We start from the raw sequence: 6,959 nt of genomic DNA on the forward strand, positions 1-6,959 counted from the left end.
TAACATATACCGTAAAATATAATTTATAGTATAGAAATTAGAGAAAATGACAAATTCGTTCCTAATCTTTTTTTTAGAAGACATTTTTGTTCTTGATGATTGCAAAATACAATGATGTCCCTGACCCTTCAAATTTTTGGATAAATCTATCCCCCCGTTAATCTCAGCCCATTAGCCCCGCCAGAAAGTGCTGAGTTGGCTGCCGTAGCTCTGACGTGGATGTAATGGGGGGACGCATTGGCATGACTTTCTGAAAATGAGACAGATTAGTCCCCAGCCCCCTTAAACGACGCCGTTTCTCCCCCACCCCTCCAAACACATTTTAATTCCCATATGCAATACCCATAACACCCATGCTTTCTACTCTGAATTACTGAAAATCCTAGAAGAGCAACGATCAAAGTTCCCCCCACCCCTGTTTCTCCCTCCAAAAATTGCACTACGTGGAAGAGCAATTGGTCCGTCGTGGAGTTGCTGTGGGAGGCCAACAAGGAGGGTTTCGTTGAGGGCGTAGTTGCTGTCTTCCTTAGAAGGTAAGATCGTGACCCCCTTCGTTTAAGTTTTAGTTATTGTGTGGGAAGAAAGGGTGAATGCAGTGTGTGTGCATGTTGAGAGTGTGGGAAACAGGGGTATAATGTAGTGGTTTGTTTCTTTTGAAAACGTTGTGTGTATGATCAGTAGGGGGGAACTTGTTCGGGCAAAGGGGTTTCGTTCAAAATTTTAGTAACTGTTTATGAACTGAGACGTTGTTGATCATTGGTTAATTTTAGATGGTAGACGTTTTTGTGGTGCCGATTTTTCACCATGGAGGGAAGTTTGTCAGAGGGATTGATGGAGCCCTGGTTTATGAAAATGGGAAGGAAGAGAGGTTCCCTGAGATGGACCTGGACTTTGTGAACTTTGGAGACCTTGTTACGTTGTTCAAGGGTTTGGGATACCAGTCATACAGGGAAGTATACTGGTATGATCCCACAAGTAGCGACATTGAGTCGGGATTGAACAAGCTAACTGGGGATGCTGGGATAAATGCAATGCGAGAAAACATATCGAAGAACCAAAACTCTGCTGAATTTCATATATACTTTGATCATGGAGTAGATGTTCCTGAGGTTGTTGAGGATGCTGGAAGGGATGCTGATGGGGCAGCCGATGTGGAGGTGGATGTGGATGAGATATTAGAGGAACTGAAGACATCCTCTTCATCAGATGATGGGTATGAAAGCACGGAGGATGTGCTGTACAAACCTCCACCAGCTGGAGTGGAGACCTCTAGTTCTGAGAGTGAAAAAGAAGTCAGTTGCAAGAGAAAAAGACTAACACAGGGTAGAAAAAAGATTGTCACCCCCAAGAAGCCAGCTGCAAGGGGGCAAGGGTCAAAGGGAAAGGCTAAGGTTGAACAGAGGAAGGTTCATAAAAGGGCTAGGGTGAATGTTAGGGGAGAAAATAGTTCAAGGGTTAAGGCTGGTGGTCAGGGGGCTACTCGGCCAAATGATGAAGGAGGAGGCAGTGGTAATCCTGGTGTTGAGCCGAACAATGCAGGGGTTGGGGGTTTCTACATTAGTGAGTTGCCATCAGAAATGGAAGAAATCGTATTTGAGTATGAATCCGAGGAGTTGCATACACCCATTTCATCTGATGATGAAGGTAGCAGCAGGAAATTTCCTGAATTTGATGATGACTATGCTCACGGTGAGGGGAGGTTTGAGTTGGGAACCAGATTCGCTACTGTTGAAAGGTTTAAGGAGGTGGTGAAGGATTCCTTCATAGCTGAAGGGAGGGAGCTGAAGTGGATAAAAAATGACAAGGAGAGGGTAAGGGTGGGTTGCAAGGATGAGGAGTGTCCATTCCTGGTTCATTTGTCCTATAACAAAACCCTGCAGTGCTATCAAGTAAAGACATATGTGCAAGAACATACTTGTGCAAGGGATTTAGGGAGCAATGCAGCTGACCAGCATTGGCTGAGCAAGAAGATTGAAAAGAGGATGGCAACCAAACCCCACATGAACACGAAGGAGGCAACTGACTTTCTAAGAGAGGATTTTTCATTATGTCCCCACCCTAAGATGGTGTACAGAGCAGTAGTTGAGGCCAGGGAGAAGATCATGGGCAATGAGAGGGACCAATACAAACGGAGCAGAGACTATTGTGAGCAGATTCTGTTAAGCAATCCAGGTTCGACGGCCAGGTTGGAGCTTATGCCAGTTCCAGAATCACCTCCCGTATTTGATAAGTTATACATCTGCTTGGATGCCTGTAAGAAAGGGCTTAAGGATGGGTGCAGACCTTTGTTGTACCTTGATGGGTGTTTCTTGAAGACCTACTACATGGGCTGGCTTCTAGCAGCAGTTGCCCAAGATGCCAACAATCAGTTCTACGTTGTTGCATATGGAGTTGTTAGGGGTGAGACCAAAGATGCTTGGAAATGGTTCCTGACTAATCTCCAGGAAGACATTGGTGACAGTGCCAGCCATGGGTGGACCTTCATATCAGACCAACAAAAAGTAAGCTTTAATTATGATTAGTCAATTAGTTTAGTTTCAGTTATCTACTGTTTAATTTCAACTAACATTCCTTAATGTCCTTTTTTTGGTGCAGGGTTTACTACCTGCGCTAAAGGAGGTTATGCCACATGCAAAACTCCGCAATTGTGTGATGCACATGTGGAAGAATTTTATCAATCGCTTCAAAGACTTGTACATTAGGGAGGTTGTGTGGGAGTGTGCTAGATGCACAACCATTGCAGAATTCAAGGAATGTATGGATAAGCTGAAGCAAGTTAACCATGGGGCTTGGGAATATCTCAGTAGGTTTCCACCAGAAAGTTGGGTTAAGGCATATTTCTCTCATGCGCCAAAGGTTGATAACCTCACAAATAATATGTGTGAGGTTTTCAATGCAAAAATAGTTACTTACCATACGAAGCCCATCCTCACCATGTATGAAGAAATCAGATGTTATCTGATGAGGAGGATGGTGAATCACAAACGGGTCCTTGATAACCACACTGGAAAGCTAGCACCAGTACAGCAGAAGAGGATGGAGAGGTTACTCAGTCTGAGTACTAAGTGGATGGCCGAATGGGTTGGTGACAACGATCGAAAAAGGTTTGAGGTGAGCCGGAAGGCAAGCAAGGTTGATGTGGATCTAATTAAACATACTTGCTCGTGCAACAAATGGCAACTTACTGGTAACCTTATTCTCTGTGCAGTATGAATGATTGTTAGATTCTTTTGTTATTTTGCACATTTTTTAAACTGTTTCCCTTGTCAACTCAGGCATGCCTTGCATACATGCACTTGCTGCCATTAGGAAGAGACGGGACCAGCCACAAGACTACGTGCACCCTTGGCTGTGTATGGAGTCAATCAGGAGGACTTATGCACATTGCATTCAACCAGTGCCAAGTTCAGAGTTCTGGGCCAGAACTGAATACACACAGCTAGACCCACCAATCATCAAAAGAGGGATTGGGCGCCCAAAGGTGCATAATCGGCAGAAAGACCCTGCAGAGCCAATGATGCAAGGGGGTAAGCTGAAGAAGTCGTTCTCTGTGTCTTGCAGCAAGTGTGGTGAGAAGGGCCATAATTACAAAACTTGCAAAGGAGCACCATCGAACCCAAATTGAAAACCGAAGACCAAAAATCCTAAGAAGAAGAAAGAGAGCACATCCCAAGCACTTGTATGTCTCCCTTTGTCACAGTCTGCTCCACCACCAGAGGTAAAATCATTTGGTTAATAATGGTATATTTGCTTATAAGATCCAGCAACTACTGTGTCCCTAGTGATTGTAGTTCAGACTTTAAAATGTCTTAGTACTTTAAACCTCAGGGATTTGTATGTCTTAGTAGCTGAATCTTGAAGGATTGATTTGTATTAGTATATGAATCCTGAGGGACTTATATGTCCTAACATTAAATTAATATAAATTTACCATTATTATCCAGGATCCTTCACACAGCCAACCACCGAGCTCAACAACACAGCAGCAACAACCTACTGTAACTATTTAACTTTTTGCACTTTATAAGCTGCTTAGTATATGCTCTGAGTACATACTGCTTGATTATGTTGGCATCTTATATGGCAGGTTCTGAGCGGAGCTGGTCCAACTGCGACGACAGTTGCCCCTGCTCTAGCAAGAGTTACAAGATCAACAATTGTATTAGGACCACCTGCGCCAACGGGTTCCAGTGCCAGGCCATCCACCCCAAATTTAAACCAGCCCTTCATGCCCCCAGGAAATGCTCCATCCATGGTCACCAGCACAGCTCGCCCTAAACAGCAAAAGTTCAGACCAAAACAGAAGATTTTCAGGCCACCTGCTCCACTTGCTCAAGCGCCACCACCTTCTAGCACACAGCACCAAGACGCAACTCACCAAGCCCCATCTAGCACACAGGCAGCTGCACAGCCTCAGCAGCTCCCACCCCCACAAGCAGATAAACCAACTGTCTCAGCGTCGAAGGAGTCCAACGAATGAAGCAACTCATGTCTTTTGTTATTTTGTGGCAAATATGTCCTGCGTAAACGTTTTTTTGTTTTACCCAGATATAACTATCTTTTTGTTGGGTATTAGCCAGTTTTTTTGGTTACATGTTTCTGGTTAAGTAAAAACTTGTCACTGGCTAGATGCCATACATGTGCAGACATTACTAGCCAAGTAGTCGTCCTTTTTTTTTATTGTCAGTTACAATGAACAATGTTTGGGTTCAAAGGTTTAATGCCAGTTACTCAGTGTTTAATTACCTGTGTTATTGCCAGCTTTCATTTTCTGCATTACATTGCAATATACAGGGTACAAGATTCATACATTTCTAGAAAGAATATGTTCAAATTTTTCCAAGCAACACGTAACAAAATTTATCATATTCAACCATCACTTAGTTCTTATAACGTAAAATACCAGCAATCAGGACAATTATAATCACATACATACACCATCTAACTGGATTTTTTTTGGATTCTAAAGCTACAATCCTCTTCTCTAAACAAATGATCTTTTTCTCCATGTCATGCTTCCATTCATCCTCTTCAACGTCACCTAATTCCTTCTCTGCCTGGAAACTTGAATCACTCAACCCAAGCCTTCCAATGTGCTCATCTAACCACAAAAAAAACTTGCAATGAGGTTGTCTCACCTGCACATATTCATTCCACAGATATCACCATGAAAACCTGGGTTACCCAAAACCCTAACACTAACAGATTCCCACAGTTATACATACCTTATAAAACGGACATCCGAGAAATAATCTGTTAGGGTTGCTGCTCGTCTTCGACATGAACATGATGGCATGTTCTCCACAGAAGCACTTCGGTGACACCCCATCTTTGCCATCCTTCCCCTTACGACCAGAACCTTCCGCGAATTGCTCTTCTCTTCCTACACCTCCACTCTTTCGAGAGCAACATGATACCCCATCCGATGCCATGCTCCCTTTCTTCGTTCACCATCTTCGCCCTTTCTGTGCAGACGAGGAAATAGGGTTCAAGATTTTGAAGGATTGGGGGTGGGGGAGAAACGGCGTCGTTTAAGGGGGCTGGGGACTAATCTGTCTCATTTTCAGAAAGTCATGCCAACGTGTTCCCCCATTACATCCACGTCAGAGCCACGACAGCCAACTCAGCACTTTCCGGCGGGGCTAACGGGTTGAGATTAACGGGGGGATAGATTTGTCCAAAAATTTGAAGGGTCAGGGACATCATTGTATTTTGCAATCATCAAGGACGAAAATGTCTTCTAAAATAAAGGTCAGGGACGGATTTGTCCTTTTCTCTAGAAATTATTTAAGCCAGTTGTTTCCAGGCCATCTTATTTATTTAGACGATCAAGTATTTATTATCAATGAGAAATAGATGGAACTATTAGAATTTATTATCTTTTATCATCATTTATTTATTAATTTAATTTTTTTAATTTATTTTTTTGAATCAATAAAATACATCTATAAAGACACTTCTATTAGATACGGTCATAAAAAAGACATTTTTATTAAACACATCCACAAAAACACTTTCATTAAATATAATTATGAACAAAAAGTGGCAGAAGTTGATAGAAATACTATTGGTAACGTAGCGAGATTGTGTTATAAATTATAGGAAAAGTATGAGGAACCAATGGAATATTTATACAATGTGTACAATAGAAGTTTAGAGAGTATTAGAGATATAATCATTAGTGTTACCTTTTTCTATCAGCTGAAACTTTTGGGATGAGTGGTATCATGCATGGTATTAGAGCGTTAGATTTGAAAGGTTAAGAGTTCGAGTCTTGGTGAACCCCAAAATTAGTTTAAACTTTTGGGAAGATGTTTATTATCGCTAGTACTCGGATGGTTATAAAATTATTCCATGGAATTGGAACTAAAATAAGATCATTCTTCCTTCTTGCCGTGGTTCCCAAATCTTCAGTCATATCCATGTCTCCATTATTCGGAACTTGCCAATCGAAATAATACAAAAGTTGGGCAACACAAAGTTCAATACTTGAAACAGCGAAATACAAGCCTGGACATATCCTCCTCCCAGCACCAAAAGGTATGAACTCAAAATTGGAACCTTTGTAATCAATGGAACATTCTAGAAATCTTTCCGGACGGAAACTCTCAGGTCTCTCTACATTCTCTTGGTAGGAGTAGAGGTAACGGAGGGTGTAATCTCAGTGTCTCTTTGATAACCGCTTTAAGATAAGTTAATTCTTCAAGAGAACTACTACTACTCCATGATTCTTTGATGCCAATAGCTTTTCTAACTTCTTCTTGAGCTCTTGCCATTGCTTTTGGATTCTTCACTAACTCCGAAATTGCCCACTCTATCACTGCAGGTGATGTTTCAACTCCGGCACCAAACATATCCTGAGTCATGTAATATAACTAGTTGTTAAAGTCTTAGAGTAATGGTGTATATGCACTATTTTTATCTACATCGTTTATTTTTTTTTTAAATTATATAAATAT

General features: G+C 41.8%; 1 pseudogene; it reads right to left on the reverse strand.

Annotated features, from left to right (window-relative positions):
- Positions 6,139-6,959, reverse strand: part of LOC107606815 — a 4,156-nt pseudogene continuing 3,335 nt past the window's right edge.

The sequence above is a fragment of the Arachis ipaensis genome, chromosome B07, assembly GCF_000816755.2.
Source record: "Arachis ipaensis cultivar K30076 chromosome B07, Araip1.1, whole genome shotgun sequence".
Lineage (NCBI taxonomy): Eukaryota > Viridiplantae > Streptophyta > Magnoliopsida > Fabales > Fabaceae > Arachis > Arachis ipaensis.